Source organism: Canis aureus, chromosome 27 (assembly GCF_053574225.1).
Source record: "Canis aureus isolate CA01 chromosome 27, VMU_Caureus_v.1.0, whole genome shotgun sequence".
Classification (NCBI taxonomy): domain Eukaryota; kingdom Metazoa; phylum Chordata; class Mammalia; order Carnivora; family Canidae; genus Canis; species Canis aureus.
In genome coordinates, this window is record NC_135637.1 from 30,380,950 (window position 1) to 30,400,707 (window position 19,758).

Consider the following 19,758-nt stretch of genomic DNA (forward strand, 5'->3'; position numbering starts at 1 on the left):
TGTGAGTATCAGGAGAGCACAGAGAATGGGTTGGTAGGCCCAGGCTTGGACGTGAGGCTCAGGATCCAGGTCTGTGTGTCTCTGCCCTGTTCCTCACATCCCTCCCTCACTGCATAGGTAATTTCCAGATACCTTGGGCGACAATATAAAACCATCTGGGGATCCCTGGGTGGCGCAGCAGTTTAGCGCCTGCCTTTGGCCCAGGGCGCGATCCTGGAGACCCGGGGTCGAATCCCACGTCGGGCTCTCGGTGCATGGAGCCTGCTTCTCCCTCTGCCTGTGTCTCTGCCTCTCTCTCTCTCTCTCTGTGACTATCATAAATAAAAATTAAAAAAAAATAAATAAATAAAACCATCTGGAGATCCACTGGGTCAAATAACAAAGTCTCCATTTCTAGGATTTTGCTCTAAGTCCTTCTTATGGGATACAGTGGATCGAGACAGATGAGATAAATGCACAGATTTATGTCACCCAACATAAACCTGGACTTCGGATTGTTGCAAGGTCTCCTCTCAAATGATTCGTCACCACCAGAAACAAATTCCCCTCCAGGAAATGATCTTTCAGACACATGCCTTTTATTTCTAGGATCAGCTCCAGGGAGAACCATCCATCAGAAGTCACAAGTAGAAAAAGGGGCAAAGTGTCCTCCTCTCTCTCTTCTCTGTACAATATCCTTGGCTCTGCAGTTTCTCAATTTCTCTGTGCTTCCAGAGTTCAGAGTAACCCTGTGCTCACCCACCATCCTCAAGGTCACAATCTCTGGAATGCAGATTCCCAGTCACCAGGAAACACCAGCAACATCCTGTATAACTGGGTTCCTGTCAGCGGGGCAGCCAGGACATGCCCTGAACACCTGATCTCCTGGGACAAGGCTGATTCTCAGGAATCCCAAAGGCATCTCTGTCCTTATGGGCAGATCATCCCCTGACCATCCCTGGGCTCCAGTCAGCACCTGAGGCAATCAATACATTGATTCTGGAGCCCAGCATCAGTACTATTCCCACGGTTCTCAGAGTCCATGGTGACGTGGAACACACACTCCCAGTACTCACAGGACTGGGCTTTCACACACTGAGTCACTCCCCTGACACCTCCAAAGAGGCTGGACTTCTATGGAGAAAACTTCTTTCCCAGCTCTGGACCACATGGTCTTATCTCCATGTGTCCACCACTCACATGTGGGACCTTTGACAGAAACTTTGGGTGCAGCTGCCCTTGGGTATTAGAAATCCCTTCTTGTAGTCACGGGTGGCTGAATGACCAAGAAATCTGTCCTGAACATGCTGGGTACCAGGCAGAGGGACTACAGCTGTGTCCACCCCAGAGTCAAGTCTGACCTCAGATTGCTCTGCCCTGGAAGCTCTGTATGTCTTTGGTGATTCGGTGGCTGACATGGCTCTGAACTTTGTAGGCATAGGCTCTCCTTGAGCTTCCTTAGCCATCACTTTGGACTTTCCTGATTATAGAATAAAACTCATAATACTAAACCTACAACCAAAAATAGAAAGTCGATTTCATAAAAAGTTTGTTGATTCCTCTCAACCAAGAACAGAAGGCCATCTTTTACAGTTGTTTTTGCATCCAATTTCTTGGCCAGAGTTTCTATCCATATTCCCTCTCACTAAGCGCAGATCTGGGACAGGTGTATAGTGTTTCCACCTGCAGCCTCACAATGACTTTGTCACTGAGTTTAAATAAATCTTACTGTGAGGAACATTGTGTAAAAAGGCCACATCCATTTTAAATGCACAGTTGACTAACTGGTGACTCACACATCACTCTGTCCCTTGGTCTCTGTCAGAGCAACTTCAGCAGTCACTCCTGTCTTACAAGAACTTCCAGCATCTTTATCCCTCTGCTCTGATGTCAGCGACACTCGCAACCTCATGAGGCTGGGCTCCTGCAGTCTTGTGACCATGTGCTGGGAAGAGAGTCCCTAGGAGGGAATCCCTGCCAACAGTGTGTGGGAAACTATTGTGACAACCAAGTGTAAGTAGGGACAGGTGACGAAGATTCTCAGTATATTATCTACTAGGAATGAATTCAAGAGCTTCTACCCAAAACGTGGCCAGATTTCTCCCTGTCTCTTCATTGATGTACAAACCTCCGAGGAAGGAATCCTCTAGAACTCAGGGAGGAGTCACATAACAGGAGAGAACACAGCATCTTGCACAGAAGGTTCCAAATGTGCATAGGGACCCGTCAATGCTCTGGACTTGATCCTGATCCAAGAAGAGTTTGTATAGATACCACCTCAGTTCTGAGGGAAAAACACCCAAGAAGCTATGGACACATATCCATGAGAAATCTAAGTGAAGCAGAAAGTTTTTCCTCTGGAAATGGGAGGTTACATAAGGGGACTCCTGTCCTGGCCCTAAAGCAGTGGACAGAGCAGTGGGGAGGCACCCATTGTTTTAGATGGGCTCTGATCATCAAGTCACACAATAGTGTATCTGGGATTGGACACCAGGGGGTGATGGGGTCCGTTTATGAAGACTCAGGGTGATTATAACTTGGACCTGCCACCAGGCACTGCCTGTGCCCTCTGCTGAGGGCTCACACCTGGGACCTCCCTACCTCAGGTTTCTACACAGCCCCTCCCCTCCCCTGCCCACACCCTTCACATCCCCAGGCAGAGGGACTTGACCCAGGGCCACTGAGGGACCGACCAGACAACTGGGGTCTCATTTGCATGGAAGGGCCCCTCCCTCTCCCAGAGGATGAAGAGGGGAAGGGAGAGATGAGGGGAGGCTCTGCTCAGCTGTGGGACCACAGAAGGCAGGATCAGTGAAGACCTCCACCATGGCCTGGTCCCCTCTGCTCCTCACCCTCCTTGCTCACTTCACAGGTGAATGGATGTGGAGACCGTGAAGGGGGCCTGGGAGGATATATGCCGTCCTGCATCCTTCTCTTGTCTCCAGGACCCAGCATCACCCTCTCTGTGTCTCTCCCCCTTGCAGGGTCCTGGACCCAGTCTGTGCTGACTCAACCGGCCTCTGTGTCTGGGTCCCTGGGCCAGAGAGTCACCATCTCTTGCATTGGAAGCAGCTCCAACGTTGGCTATGGCTATTATGTGGGCTGGTACAAGCAGCTCCCAGGAACAGGCTCCAGAACCATCATCTATAATACCAATACTCGACCCTCTGGGGTTCCTGATCGATTCTCTGGCTCCAAATCAGGCAGCACAGCCACCCTGACCATCTCTGGACTCCAGTTTGAGGACGAGGCTGATTATTACTGCTCTTCCTATGACAGCAGTCTCAATGCTCACACGGTGCTCCAGGCCTGTGGAGAAGTGAGACAAAAACCTACTTACCCATAGGCAAAGTGTGTGAGCACCCCAGCAGCTGCCTGCTTAGGCTCCCCCTGGGTTTTTGCTTATTCTTCAGTTAATGCTCGGGTCCAGGTGCACCTTGGGGTGCCTCCTGGGAATGGAGTCTCCTTCATCGTCTCTGACCTCAGAGTCACTCAGATTAGCCCCATTTGTACACAACGAGTCTTAAACAATACCGAAAATTTTTTCCTCATGAGCTGGGACAGTTTCTTCTAGACTAGTGAACATTCACTTATCATCTACTGATGTTTCAGTAAATGAAACACTCATAAGTCACGAAGCTATCATGGTCCTTCAGCCCCTTTCCTGCTCTGCAGATGCACATGTAAGCGCTCTGTGCAGCTGGGACCATTATTCCCTTAGCTTCAACCAGATGACCAGTTCTCATTATTTGATGTTGTATTGAACACATAAATCAATGCCATACTGAAAATTATATAAAGTAAAAAAAATCTTTCTAGAGAAAAATCCTGATGTGCTTCTTTATGGAAATTTTTTTCATATTCACCTCAGGTGAAAGCAATAAATATCTGCACAAAATTCTTAGACCAGCTTTTTATTAAATGATCAGACTTGAGGTAAGAAAACCATCCTCCATCATTATGAATATTTATAAAGGGTGATATTAATCAGCATTTAAAGGAAATAAGTTTTGAAGTTCAAAAATATGCATGAGTATTAACTGCACATTTTTTATTATTTATTTTTTATTCATGAGAGAGAGAGAGACGCAAAGACACAGGCAGAGGGAGAAGCAGGCTCTGTGCAGGGAGGTCAACATGGGACTCAATCCCAGGACTCCAGGATCATGCCTTGGGCCGAAGGCAGGTGCTAAACTGCTGAGCCACCTGGGGATCCTCTAAAGGAACATTTCATAGGGTAGAAGAACATACCACAGGCTACATTCCACATCACTGGAATTCATTGTGTTTTGGAAGAGACAGGAATCTAGAGGTGGTAAGGAGGCCAGGGATTGACAGCAGGTGGAGGAAGGAGGAAGGTGAGTGTGTGAGTGACTATTTTTATGGTGATGTCACTCTCCTCCACGGCACTGTGACCACGGCCATACCACACTGCTGTGCTGTCACAGCTCAGTAAACTGTACCCCAGAGCAACAGCACCTTTGTTCAGGCAGACAATGTTATCTAGGTTTCTGGGGGCTGTGATGGGGCACAGGGTGACATCATCCCATCCACTGATCCAAGGAGGTGTGACACTGTGTGAGAGTGGGGAGCTGTGACCAGAATGCTGTGCTCCTCCCCAGGGGGATGAAGGGATGAGCGAGACCCCCAGCTCTGCCTCCCTGTGGCTGGGGACCTGGGGGTGTGCAGGTGGGTGCGAAAGTTGGGGTTCATCTCCATCCCCACTTCTTCATGACACCTGATGTCCAGGCACTACAGCCTGACCTTGGACATTCAGCTTGTTCTCCTCCGTGACTCCTCCTCCCCCTGGGGTTTGAAGGTCTGCAAACATCCTTCCCAACACACACTCACTGTCCTCAATCCTCCCTGAAAATTCCCTTGCGGGACATGAAGAGGGGCAGGTCTCAACTCATTGGACACACGGCTCACCCCTGGGGACTCGCAGCAGATGGGAGGACTCACTACCCCACATGCTCCAGGGACGCTGCAGGGAAAGCCCCTGGAGCCAGCCTGGTTTGAGGGATCAGGCCTGCAGGACTCCTGTCCCCCATCTTGCACTAGGGGAGGGGATCCAGGGTCCCGACTCAGGTTCCTGCCCCCCTACACGACCACACCCACCCCGAGGTCTGCTCACCATGCCTGCACACCCTGTCTATGTCCCTCCTCCTTGCAGGGTCGTGGGCCCAGTCTGTGCTGACTCAGCCACTGTTAGGGCCTGGGGCCCTGGCCAGAGGGTCACCCTCTCCTGCCCTGGCAGAGTCCCAGTATTGGTGATTATGGTGTGAAATGGTACAAGCAGCTTGCAAGGACAGACCCCAGACTCCTCATCTATGGCAATAGCAATTGATCCTCGGATCCCCAATCAATTTTCTGGCTCTGGTTTTGGCATCACTGGCTCCTTGACCACCTACGGGCTCCAGACTGAAAAATGGGCTGATTACTAGTGCTTCTCCAGTGATCCAGCCCTGTGGGGCTGTTAGAGAAAAACCTGCTATTCCCACAGCAGTGGGGCTCCCTATGCTGCCCAGACTTCCTGGCCAAGTCAGCTGTTTCCTTTCTCTTTGGCTGAAATCCAGATCTGAGGCTCACCGCAGAGAATTTTGCATACAGTTATGTCCCCATTGGCTTAAAATCTATCTACCAACCCTGTCCTTGGCACCAACATATAGGGAATTTTATCAAAATGAATTGACATTCCTGGTGCCAGGGACTATCTAGACAGTGGACAAAGTCCAGGATGTAAAGGAAGAACCAGGGGCACAGAATTCAACTGCATCTGAGTCAAGAACATCAGGAATGTCTAATATGTTAGACATCCTGAGACCGAAAGCTCCCAAGAATAGGCCCCCAAATTCTCATCTACTATGGTGGTTAGACCCTTGGAGCACCTGGTCAACAGCAACTCTGGCTCTCTGGCCATCTGTGGGCTGAGAACAGAGGATGAAGGGCCCCCCACTATAGCTCCTGTGCCAGCATCTCAGGGTTCATGAAGATCCCCTGGCTTGTCATAACTGAGATCAGAACCCTTTTTTCATCTGCCAGAATGGGTCTCCAGGTGTTGGCGAGACTCATCCTCTGTCTTCTGCTTCTGATGCTCTTGCTACTGCCACCATCACATCTTTCTAAGGACACCATGTGGGAATGAGGGCTCCTCCTTCCCTCACTTCCCCCAGAACTCATAGCAGCCCCTACCTAGACAAGGGGTCTCAGAAGACACAGAAGCGCTATGTCTCCCATCTGGTTGGGACATAGAATCTCTTTGACTTCAATTCAGAGACAAGGGAGTGGTAAGCCCACTGTGTTCATCTCTCATCTGACATCTGAGGAATCTGGGGTTCCTATGCTTGGTCATTTACCTATTTGTTCAAGTTTCAATGCTATGCTATCCTCCCATTAGTCTTCAGGGGAATGCCTATTTTTTGTATTTCTGCTTCTTATGCTCCTGCTACTGATGCCATGGACCAACGCCCATCCAGGGGAACCACATGCAAAAGAGGCTCCTCCTGTCCCTTCTGTCCTCAAAGCTACTCATAGCAGCCCATTTGTAGACAAAGATGCTTCATGAAAACAAAAATTTCTTGTCTTTATCAGCTGGGGAACACTTACTTCTATGCTGATTTATATTCATTTTTTTCTTTTTGATTTGAATTAAATGAAAGAAATTATTTTGCACTTGAAAATATCATGGGACCTCAGCGGTACCCATGAAGTGCTTGAAGACTAAGTCAGCCCTTATTTTATCTGATATTATTATCTACATGAGTATAACTGGCATTGACCAGTTTCTAATCTAGGGGTGTTTTCTAAATAGATGTCAGTGTAAAATTAAATAAATACATCCAAAACATTTGCCATAGGGAAACCTCCATGTGAATAATTACAGCAGATTCATTCACAACCACTAAAAACTGCAAGTGCCTAGAAATACACATGTGGATATTAATTCCAAGTTTGTATCTAATCACCCAAAGCTGGGACCAACTAAGATGTTACCCAGGAAGAGGCCCACATATAAAACATGATATGTTCATTGTAGGATCACAGTTTAATCACATTTTAGAAGAGGCAAATCTTCCAAGAGAAGGCAGACATCTGCCATCCCTGGGGTCTACGGAGGAAAAGGGGTTGAACGTGTGGACAGTCATCTTCTTATGGCAGGCCCGTCAGACCACTACATTTATCCTTCTGCGATTTTTAAATTTTCAAGCATAAGCCCGGACAGCGAGTCTTCTTTAGTAAGAATGGTGTCACCCACAGTGACAATGATATTTTAGTGGAATTCATATGTTTTCCCTTCCCTCTGAGTCCCGGGCCTGTTCACAACATCCCCTCACCTACTACAGCTGCCTTTCCTGACTGGCATGTTTCCAAACCAAATCCACGGGACTCCCTGCATTGGAAACCGAGACTAGCAGCTCTGAAGAGGGCAGGAATGTCTGCAGAAAGCAGCCCTGGGCTCTGGCTTCAAGGCAGGAGCCCTTCCAGGTCGAGTGGACACATTTCCTGCCATCAGGGGGAAGTATGGGTTTGGGAGGTTCAAGATCCTGAGGGATGCTGGCAATGTCCCCACAGGCCTGTGAGGGTCAGGATCCTGCTCAGATCTGTCAGGTGTGTGATCTGATGACATCTGTGATCAGTTATATCTGCTGCCCTAGCTGGAGCACAGGGACAGTGAGAAAGAACCACTCTGCCTGCAGCGTGTCCACAGTCACACTTGCCACCTCTGGGGTTCCACATCAGGGCCTGTCTGGAGAGGCACAGAGAAGGGGGTCTCCTCTGTGACCAGAAATGTCTCCTCTCCTTGAGAAGGGCAACTCTCCACATGAAGAGCTAGTTGTATGGAGTTAGTCCATGGAAGAACTGAGCCTTCATGGGGCAGAACTGGGTCTTCTGTTTCCCTTCTCACCCCAGAGCCAAGGATGGGGACTGGACCAAGGGAGGTACATCGTAGGTGTCTGTTGAGTCTGAGCTGAAGGACTCTTCCATGGAAGATGAGATCTGGGACAGGGCGTTGGGCAGACTCCAGGATAGTGGATTCAGGGGCTTCATTCCGTGGTGGGACACAGAGGGGCAGGAGTCCTGGGGGGACACCTGAGAAATCAGAAGTGGGACCTGAGGACTTTCAAGCACTTGCAGGTGAGCTCCATAAACAGGCTTTGGTGCAGGCACCTGGGGAGGCCATGTCTGCATGTGAGAGATAAAGTCCGTGTGCAGCCATGAGGGAGAAGCACAGGCTGCGAATCTGAGAGAACTGAGTTCTCAGTCTGCACCTCCACTCTTGTTAAATACCAACCTTGGAGGAAGCAGATGGGTAGGAAGGTGCCAGTCCATCTCAACACTGTGCGGAGGGTATAAGACCTGGGATCCAAGGCTCGGGTGGGTCCTGAAGGCCCAAGAGCTGGTGTCTCCACCATGGACGGAATCCTGTCTCCCTCCTCCATGTAGTCACAGGCCAAGTGAGAAGAGTGGTCACTGTCTCCCAAGAACCAGCCTCTTCCAGGCCTTACCCCTGTACCATCGCTTCCAGCAGTTTATCACCTGCCTCTTAACTGGAGCCCTAATACGAAATTATTTCCTTTTAAGTTATTGTTTATTTATTTGTGAGAGAGATGAAGAGAAAGGAGGTGGCATAGCAGAATCCTTGCTCAGTGGGGAGCCAAACACAGGACTCCATCCCAGTACATCAGGATCATGACTTGAGCTGAAAGATGATTAACCAACTGAGCCACCCAGGCACCCCCTAATTACACATTCCTAAAAACAGATTAAAAATGAGAAAATTGGGGATCCCTGGGTGGCTCAGCAGTTTAGCGCCTGCATGCAGCCCAGGGCGAGATCCTGGAATCCTGGGATCAAGTCCTGCATCAGGCTCCCTGCATGGAGCCTGCTTCTCCCTCTACCTGTGTTTCTGCCTCTCTCTGTGTGTGTGTGTGTCTCATGAATAAATAAATAACATCTTTAATAAATAAATTAAAAATAAAATGAGAAATTGGTAGACAGGACACAGGACGAACACTGCATTGCCAGTTGCTGGGGAATATTGTAAAAAGTTGTAATCACAGACTGATTCAGAAGCTGGACTCAGGCACTCTGAGGTAATTCAACTCTGTCCTTGTCTGTGGATGGTGGGTTCTGCTTGACTTAGCTGCTCCCAGAGTGTGCTCCAAGAATGTATCCTTGAAACAGTGATGTGGTGTTTATATGCTGTACACAGGCCTCAACATAGTAAAAGTATCTTCATAAACATAAGACTTAGTGGATGTGTGTGAGGATCTATTTGTCTTGCTGCTGACCAACACAAGCCTTGTATGCAATCCTCCTTTGCTTATTAGTCATCTGCTGACCTGGAGTAGCCTTCCTCTTTCTCCTGTCTCTGTTCCCTTGAGGACAGGGGCACATTTCTGCTCATACCTGCGAAGCCCCCTAGAGCGTTGGAAACCCACACCAGGTGAGCAGGGCTGGACATCTTCACTCAGGCACCTGGAATGGAGCAGGGACGTGTGAAGGCAAAGGGTAAGCTGCAGAGAGAGCATGGAGGAGGTCATTGTTGATGTTCTGTAGGAGGAGAGGGGTTCTAAGCAGTCAGTGGGCTCCAGATACTCAGGATGATCACTGGTCGGGTAATACCACCTACGTGGAGATGTTTCTCTGTGACTGTCTTTGCTGTGTGTCCCACATTTGATTTTTTTTCCTTTTGTGTATATGTGTTATTACTGTATCCACGAAGCTCAAAACCTAGCCTGACACCAAGGACGAATTCAACAAGTCTCTATTTTTTTATAATAAATTTATTTTTGATTGGTGTTCAATTTGCCAACATACAGAATAACACCCAGTGCTCATCCCGTCAAGTGCCCCCCTCAGTGCCTATCAACAATTCACCCCCACCCCCACCCTCCTCCCCTTCCACCACCCCTAGTTCTTTTCCCAGAGTTAGGAGTCTTTATGTTCTGTCTCCCTTTCTGATATTTCCCACACATTTCTTCTCCTTTCACTTATATTCCCTTTCACTATTATTTATATTCCCCAAATAAATGAGAACATACAATGTTTGTCCTTCTCCAATTGACTTACTTCACTCAGCATAATACCTTTCAGTTCAATCCACGTTGAAGCAAATGGTGGGTATTTGTCATTTCTAATGGCTGAGTAATATTCCATTTTATACATAAACCACATCTTCTTTATCCATTCATCTTTCGATGGACACCGAGGCTCCTTCCACAGTTTGGCTATTGTAGACATTGCTGCTATAAACATCGGGATGCAGGTGTCCCGGCGTTTCATTGCACCTGAATCTTTGGGGTAAACCCCCAACAGTCAACACCAGGTTCTTGAATGAATGTGTGAATTCACCGGAATAGGATTCCCATGAAGAGGAATAGATCACTTGATGGGATGAGCACTGAGTGTTATACCATATGTTGACAAATCGAACTTCAATTTAAAAAAAAAAAAGAGGAATAGATCTAAGGCAAAGACAATGACTTCTGCTTGTGGAACATTTCATATTTGGAGGGCTGAATTGATCAAATAAGTGTTGGGAACTAAGCACTTGATATTAGGACAGAACAAGAGAAGAACACAGACTTCATTCTTGGTGAAGGTGACAGTCCCATGGACTGGATTAAATGGGTTCCTGCAGGGAAGAAGAAAGGACATGATTAGCCTCCAGCTGCTGATTGAAGAAACCAGAGGGAGTGGCTGGATCATAGAGCATATTCTGAGCACTGAAGACAATGTCCTTGAGCAAATGAACTACAACATACAGGTCAGGTGTATGACCATCTGCTGACAATTCACCAAACCAGGTACCAGGAAAATTGTCATTTGCTTACATAAGCATGAACTTGGTAAAAACACACCATAGGATCAATAAATTCTAATATTTACCTCCTCATCCAAAATTCCTTGGAAAGCTCCCATGGTGGCAAATCTATTGAATAATGTTGGTGCAGGAGTTCAGTGTTGACAGAAAAGAAGTTTCTTCACATGGGGGAGGCAAAGATAGAAGCCCAGATATAAATGTCTAAGAATTGGTTCCTCTATTTCTTTCTATTTTTTGACAGTGTGGCGTGCTGTAAACGTAGAATCTGCAAAATGACATACATCATGCTTCTGTCATGGTAGCGATTAGAGCAGTCTTTCTTTAAGATTTTATTTATTTATTCATGAGAGACACAGTGAGAGAGACAGAGACATAGGGAGAGAGAGAAGCAGGCTCTCTGTGGGGAGGCCCATGTTGGACTCGATCCCAGGACCCCAGGATCACCCCCAAGCCAAACACAGACGCTCAACTGCTGAGCTACCCAGGCGTCCCAGGCAATCTTTCTCTTATGACAACTTGAAGTAGTGCAACACAACACAATTTATGACACAGTAGGTAAAAACTCTTATCTGGAAGCAAAACTGATGGAAAACTAACAATGAACGTTTATCCAAAATCACAGACCAATGAAGTGGTTCAAAGTGTGTAGGGTCTTCTCTGGGGTGAAAATAGTTGCCATTGATGTACATTCCTGAAACTCCTGAGATTGAAACACCACTCGAGTGTGAGATACAAAAGAATCAGGTACAATATACTGCAATCGCCGTCTCTAGGAATCAGATGAGAGATGTGAGAATAGACAGGGACCTGGTAAGTTGCAGAAACCAGCTGGACTCAGGTCTTTGGGCCAGGGTGAGTGTGTGCTCTGCAACCAGCAGGGGGCGCGGTGGGACTGCAATGTGGTCCCTACTCCACTGCTTACTGAGGACCATTGACACTAAGGAGCCTGGTCCTGGGGGCTGGGCCCTGTGCTCCCTGCTGGGGACTCAGGCCTGGCAGAGATTTCTGAGGTATGTCCAGTGTATAATCCTCTACAATGCACACGACAGCTTCTACCCACAGCCTGGAAAGAGTGCTCCCTGGTCCTCAGTGCTGAGGGAACTTCTGGGAGAAGAGGACTCTCCAAACAGAGAGGAATCAGGTAAGAGGAAAGATATCAGCCTCCTGCACAGAACTGGCCATGTGTCAATGTGGACTCATCCCTGCTCTGGACGTGATCCTCATCTATGTGATTCTACAAGAGACATCACCTCAGTCCTGTCCCATGAACAGCCCAGGGATCTGTGGACAGACTCACTATGTGGAGCATGAATAGGGAAAAATGTGTCCTGTGGGGATGGGAGGCCACATAAGGGGACATCTGTCCTGGCCCTAAGGAACTTGACATTGGGCAGTGTAATGAGGAGGCAGGAGTTATCCCTAATGGACTCGTGTCCCTATGGTGTACAATGCTGTGTCTAGGCCTAGACCCAGGGAGCACCCTTCACATGTTTCTGAGGGATAAGGGTTGATCAGAGCAGAAAACCTGCCACCTGATACTGCCTGTGTCAGGGCTCATAGCTGGGACCTCTGCACCCCTGTCCCATGCAGCCCCTCCCAGCCCTAGCCTTTGTGTCTTAAGACACAGGGACTAGGGTCTTATTTGCATGGATGGCCCCTCCCTCTCTCAGAGGTTGAATAGGGGAAGGGAGAGATTAGAGGAGGTCTGCTCAGCTGTGGGTCCCCAGAAGGCAGGATCAATCACTGATGACCTCCAACATGGCCTGGTCCCCTCTCCTCCTCACACTCCTTGCTTACTGCACAGGTGACTGGATATGGGGAAAGGGGAAGGGATCCTGGGAGGGCACATGGGCTCTAATTTTTCCCCTTTTCTGTTGAAAAGAGCATCACCCTCTCTGTGTCTCTCCCCCTTGCAGGGTCCTGGGCCCAGTCTGTGCTGACTCAGCCGACCTCAGTGTCGGGGTCCCTTGGCCAGAGGGTCACCATCTCCTGCTCTGGAAGCACGAACAACATCGGTATTGTTGGTGCGAGCTGGTACCAACAGCTCCCAGGAAAGTCCCCTAAACTCCTCGTGTACAGTGATGGGGATCGACCGTCAGGGGTCCCTGACCGGTTTTCCGGCTCCAACTCTGGCAACTCAGCCACCCTGACCATCACTGGGCTTCAGGCTGAGGACGAGGCTGATTATTACTGCCAGTCCTTTGATACCACGCTTGATGCTCACACAGTGCTCTGGGCCTCGGGGGAAGTGAGACACAAACCTGCCATCCCCACTGTGATGGGGCTGCCGGTGCAGTCCTGAAAGTTTGGCCAAGTCAGTGCTTCTTTGTTTGTTTGATATAAACAGGCGTCTGAGACACCACCTCAAGGAATTTATCTATAATTTTTCCACACTCTCTTAAACTTCTCCTTGAAGCCTGTACTTGGGATCAAGATATTGTATGATTTTCTAAAATTGAGTACCGACTCCTGGGTGCCAAGGTCAGCTGCCCTGAGGACAGAGTCCATGACAGGTCAGGGCAGAAACAGGGACTCTGAATCCAGCTCTGAGTCAGGACACATCAGGAGTGTCCAATATGTGTCCTGCTAACAACAGCTCCATGAGTGGGCAGTCAAATCCTCATGTATTATGATGGCTTGACCTTCTGTGGACCCTGGTCCATTCTCTGCCTCCATGTCTGGCAGCTCCGGCTCTCTGGCCATTGCTGGGCTGAGCCAGGAGGATGAGGTCATGCTTCACTGCCCCTCCAGTGACAGCATTTCAAGGATCACATAGAATCTCAGGTCCTTGAGAACGGAGACCAGAAACCCCTTTGTCATCTGCTGGGAGGGGGAGGCCCCAGCAGCTGCTCTGTCTCAGTGTGTGGCTCCTGTGTCTGCTATTCCTGTTGCCAACATGGGTCCAAGTCCATGCAGGGCTACCACCTGGGTCTCAGTGCTACTCCTTCCCTTGTGACCCCAAAGACATTCACTGTATCATCTTCCTAGAAAAAGGCCTCAAAGAAAAAGAAAGGCCTCAAAGGACACAGAAAGGTCATCTCCCCTATCAGGTTGTGATACAGGGTCTCTTTCTGCTGAAATACATGGAATGGGCATGGCAGGACCAGGCTGATCACCTCCCACCTGACCTCTGAGGAATCCAGGATCTCCATCCTTGGTCATTTAGCTATTTCTAGAAGTTTCCAGACTCATGGAATCCTCTTACTCATCTTCAATATGATTGCCTGTTCTTTTTGCTCATTGAGTGACTGCTTCTGTCACTGATGCACCAATTCCAGAGTATCTATGTCTGAATCATAGATTTGGATCTTCTGACATAACTCCCTTTACATTCTCATCAATGCTGAATCCTAACCAGGATTTTTTTTTGTTCACTTGCATTCTCTAATACTTGAAGAAAGATGTTGAGTTTATTTATTTAATTTTTTTTTAAATAAATTTTTATTTATTTATGATAGTCACAGAGAGAGAGAGAGAGAGGCAGAGACACAGGCAGAGGGAGAAGCAGGCTCCATGCCGGGAGCCCAACGTGGGATTCGATCCCGGGTCTCCAGGATCACGCCCTGGGCCAAAGGCAGGCGCCAAACGGCTGCGCCACCCAGGGATCCCTATTTATTTAATTTTAAAGATTTTATTGATTTATTCATGAGAGACACAGAGAAAGATAGAGGCAGAGACACAGGCAGATGGAGAAGCAGGCTTCATGCATGGAGCCCAATTTCGGACTTGATCGTGGATTTCAGGATCATGCCCTGGGCTCAAGACAGGCGCTAAACTGCAGAGCCACCCAGGGATCCCCAAGATGTTGAGTTTAATGGTATTTAGGTCACATTTGCATATTCCTGAAATGGTAGAAATGTCTTCCCCCCCACCTCCCCATTAGCTATTTTCCTCGGTGTGAGACTGAGTTTTATGTGTCTGGGAGAGAGTGTGTCATCATTGTAAAATTTCTCTGTTTCTATTTATGTGAATTTTATGAGGACTTTGCTTTCACATAGACAACATTTCTTTCTAGGTCTAGCGAGATCATGTAATTTGATTCTGTTAATTCATTAGTATGACTGTTGCTGGAGCAATTATCTTTATGAAAACCCACTGCATATCTATAATAATTCATAATGGTTATAGGGTCTGAATATATTAGTCTGACAACGCAATCTCACTGTTCATAATTTATTTAGAACACTTGAATCACTATTTCTTTTTTTAGTTCACGATATTCTGCAATCTTTCTTTTTCTGTACTCTATGTGTCATGTGTATGTATCCCTATTGTCTTCATTTCCATAAGAGTTTAAAATTTCCATTGTTTTAAATTTCATGTATATATATATGACATTTATTTTTAGAGAAACAGAGAAAGGAAAAGAATGATTGGGGGAGAGGCAGGGGGAGAGGGAGTGAGGGAATCTCTAGCAGACTCCCCACTGAGTGATGAATCTGACATGGTGGGACTCGATCTCATGACACTGAGGTCATGACCTGAGATAAAAACAAGAATCAGACAATCAAACGCTTTTCTGGCTAGAACCATGGAGGGTGCAGAAGAGAAGAAAAAGAGGGTTCCTGCTGTGCCAGAAACCCTTAAGAAAAAGTAAAGGAATTTCACAGAGTTGAAGATCAAGCATCTGAGAAAAAAGTTTGCCCAAAAGATGCTTCAAAAGGCAAGGAGGAAGCTTATCTATGAAAAGGCTAAGCATTACTACAAGGACTCCAGGCAGATGTACAGAACTGAGATGCGAATGGCAAGGATGGCAAGAAAAGCTGGCAACTGCTCTGTGCCTGCAGAACCCAAATTAGCATTTGTCGTCAGGATCAGAGGTATAAGTCAATCTGAGAAGGACAAACATTATATGTTCTCATTCATTTGGGGAATATAAATAATAGTGAAAGGGCATATAAGGGAAGGGAGAAGAAATGTGTGAGAAATATCAGAAAGGGAGACAGAACATGAAGACTCCTATTCTGGGAAACTAACTAGGGGTGGTGGAAGGGGTGGAGGGCGGGGGGTGGGGGTGAATGGGTGACGGGCACTGACGGGGGCACTTGACGGGATGAGCACTGGGTGTTAGTCTCTATGTTGGCAAATTGAACACCAATAAAAAATAAATTTATTATTAAGAAAATAAAAAATAAAACAGAAAAAAAAAAGGATCGGAGGTATCAATGTTGTGAGCCCAGAGGTTCCAAAGGTGCTGCAACTTTTTCACCTTTGCCAGGTCTTCAATGGCACTTTTGTTAAGCTCAACAGGCTTCAGTTAACATGCTGAGGATTGTGGAACCATATACAGTAGGGTGTACCCAAACCTGAAGTCAGTGAATGAGTTGATCTACAAGCATGGTTATGGTAAGATCAACAAGAAGCGAAATGCCCTGATAGGTAACATATTGCCCGATCTAGTGGTAAATATGGTATCATCTGCATGGAGGATCTGATTCACAAAATCTATACTGTTGGAAAACATTTCAAAGAAACGAACAACTTTTTATGGCCCTTCAAATTATCTTCTCCATGCGGCAGAATGAAGAAAAAGATCACTCATTTTGAAGAAGTTCGAGATGCTGGGAACAGGGAAGACCAGATTAATTGGCTTATTAGAAGGATGAACTAAGGTATCTAGCATGATTATTTTTCTTTTTTTTTAAATTTTTTTATTTATTTATGATAGTCACAGAGAGAGAGAGAGAGGCAGAGACATAGGCAGAGGGAGAAGCAGGCTCCATGCACCGGGAGCCTGACGTGGGATTCGATCCTCGGTCTCCAGGATCGTGCCCTGGGCCAAAGGCAGGCGCCAAACCGCTGCGCCACCCAGGGATCCTGCATGATTATTTTTCTAATCTGATTAGTTAATAAATAACTGCTTTCAAATGGAAAAAAAAAAAGAATCAATCGGCTGAGTCACCCACACATTCGAAAAAGTATATATATAATCAAATCAAACTATGATCTCTGAAGGTTTGTTAGGTTCTTTTGTTTTTTTTTTTTTAGGTTCTTTTGTTTTCATTTGTTTGTTTGTGTTTTTTAATATTTTTAAAAAGATTTTATTGATTTTTTTTCCTGAAAATACACAGAGAGGAGGGGGGGGGGCAGAGACACAGGCAGAGGGAGAAACAGGCTCCATTCAGGGAGCCAACGTGGCACTGGATCCTGGGTCTCCAGGATCACCCCCCAGGCTGAGGGCGGCGCTAAAACACTGAGCTACCTGAGCTGCCCTTTTTTTTGTATTCTTATTGGAGTCAGTTTTGCCAACATATAGTTTAGCAGCCAGTGCTCATCCCTTCAAATGCCCCACTCAGTGCCCCTCACCCGGACACCCTATCCCCCCGCCCAACACCCCTTCCACTATGCCTTGTTTGTTTTCCAGACTTAGGAGGCATTCTTGTTTTGTCACCCTCACTGATATTTACTACTCATTTTATCTCCATTCCGTTTCAATAGTGCTTATATTTCCCATATGAATTAAACCATATGATGTATGTCCTTCTCCGATTGACTTACTTCACTCAGCATAATACCCTCTAGTTCTATCCACGTTGAAGCAAACGGTGGGTATTCATTGTTTCTAATGGCTGAGAAATATTCCATTGTATACATAGACCACATCTTCTTTATCCATTCATCTTTCGATGGACACCAAGGCTCGTTCCACAGTCTGGCTATTGTGGACATGGCTGCTATAAACATTGGGGTGCAGGTGTCCTGCTGTTTCACTGCATCAATATCTTTGGGGTAAATCTCCAGCAGTACAATTGCTGGGTCATATGGTACATCTATTTTTAACTCTTTGAGGAACTTCCATACAGTTTTCAAGAGTGGCTGTACCAGTTCACATTCCCACCAACAATGATTGAGGGTTCCCCTTTTTCCACATCCTCTCCAACATTTGTTATTTCCTGTCTTGTTAATATTCACCATTCTCACTGGTGTGAGGTGGTATCTCATTGTGGTTTTGATTTGTATTTCCCTGATGGCAAGTGATGGGGAGCATTTCCTCATGTGCTTGTTGGCCACGTCTGTCTTCCTCTGTGAAATGCCTCTTCATATCTTTTGCCCATTTCATGATTGGATTGTTTGTTTCTTTGCTGTTGACCTTACTATGTTCTTTATAGATCTTGGAAACTAGCCCTTTATCTGATACATCATTTGTAAATATCTTCTCCCATTCTGTAGTTTGTCTTTTTGGTTTTTTTGAATGTTTCTTTTGATGTGTAGAAGCTTTTTATCCTGATTAAGTCCTAATAGTATATTTTTGCTTTTGTATCCCTTGCCTTCATAGATATATCTAGCAAGAAGTTGCTGTGGCCAAGTCTAAAAAGGGTGTTGCCTGTGTTCACCTCTAGGATTTTGATGCAATCTTGTCTCACATTTAGATCTTTCATCCATTTTGAGTTTATCTTTGTGTATGGTGTAAGAGAGTATGCTAGATTCGTTTTTCTGCATGTGGATGTCCAATTTTTCCAGCCCAATTTATTGAACAGTACTGTCTTTTTTCCACTGGATAGTCTTTCCTGCTTTGTCAAATATTAATTGACCATAGAGTTGAGGGCCCATTTCTGGGTTCTCCATTCTATTCCTTTGACCTATGTGTCTGTTTTTGTGCCAGTACCATACTGTCTTAATGATCAAAACTTTTTAGTACAACCTGAAATATGGCATTGTCATGCCCTGGCTCTGGTTTTGTTCTTCAATATTCTCCTGATTATTCGGGGTCTTTTCTGATTCCACACAAACTTAAGATGCTTTCTTCCAACTTTCTGAAGAAAGTCCATGGTACTGTGGAAGGAGCCTTGGTGTCCATTGAAAGATGAATGGATAAAGAAGATGTGGTTTGTGTATACAATGGAATATTCCTCAGCCATTAGATATGTCAAATAACCACCATTTGCCTCGACATGGATGGAACTGGAGGGTGTTATGCTGAGTGAAGTAAGTCAATCAGAGAGGGACAAACATTATATGGTCTCATTCATTTGGGGAATATAAGAAAGAGTAAAAGGGAATAAGGAGAGAGGAGAGAAAATGAGTGGGAAATATTAGGGAGACAGAACATGAGAGACTCCTAACTCTGGGAAACAAACAAAGGGTGGTGGAAAAGGAGGTGGGTGGGTGTTGGGGGTGACTGGCTGACAGGCACCGAAGGGGGCACTTGATGGGATGAGCACTGGGAGTTATGGTATATGTTGGCAATTTGAACTGCAATAAAACAAAAGAAAGAAAGTCCATGGTACTATGATAGGGATTGCATTGAACGTGTAAATTGCCCTGGGTAGCATAGATATTTTCACAATATTAATTCCTCCAATCCATTAGCATGGAATTTTTTTCAATCTCTTTGTGTCTTCCTCCATTTCTTTCAGAAGTGTTCTGTTGTTTTTAGGGTGTAGATGCTTTACCTTTTTTGTTCTCGTTATTCCTAGTATCTTGTGCTTTCGAGTGCAAATGTAAATGGAATTGACTCCTTAATTTCTTTTTCTTCAGTTTCATTGTTAGTGTATAGAAATGCCACTGATTTCTGTGCATTGATTTTGTATCCTGTCACATTGCTGAATTGCTGTATGAGTTCTAGCAATCTTGGGGTGGAGTCATTTGGGTTTTCTATATACAGCATCACGTAATCTGCAGAGAGGGAGAGTTTGACTTCTTCTTTGCCAATTTGAATATCTTTTATTTCTTTTTGTTGCCTGATTGTTGATGTAGGACTTTTAGTACTATTTTGAATAGCAATGTTGTACAGAGTGGACATCCCTGTCATGTTCTTGATCTTAGGGGAAAGGCTCTCGTGTTTCCCCATTGAGAATGATATTTGCTGTGGTCTTTTCATAGATGGCTTTTAAGATCCTGAGGAATGTTCCCTCTATCCCTACTCTTTGAAGAGTTTTGATCAGGAATGGATGCTGTATTTTGTCAAATGCTTTTTCTGCACCAATTGACAGGATCATAGGGTTTTGTTT

At 46.1% G+C, this 19,758-nt stretch overlaps 1 long non-coding RNA gene and 1 pseudogene across 1 annotated transcript; both read left to right on the forward strand.

Annotated features, from left to right (window-relative positions):
* The first annotated feature begins 12,370 nt into the window (after nucleotides 1–12,370).
* On the forward strand, nucleotides 12,371–12,881 carry LOC144299543 (uncharacterized). The gene is made up of 2 exons (XR_013366241.1): nucleotides 12,371–12,611; nucleotides 12,724–12,881. It is a non-coding gene; the product is annotated as an uncharacterized LOC144299543 (long non-coding RNA).
* A 2,343-nt stretch (nucleotides 12,882–15,224) lies between these two features.
* Nucleotides 15,225–16,420, forward strand: LOC144299544 (large ribosomal subunit protein uL30-like; annotated as a pseudogene).
* Nucleotides 16,421–19,758: the final 3,338 nt, after the last annotated feature.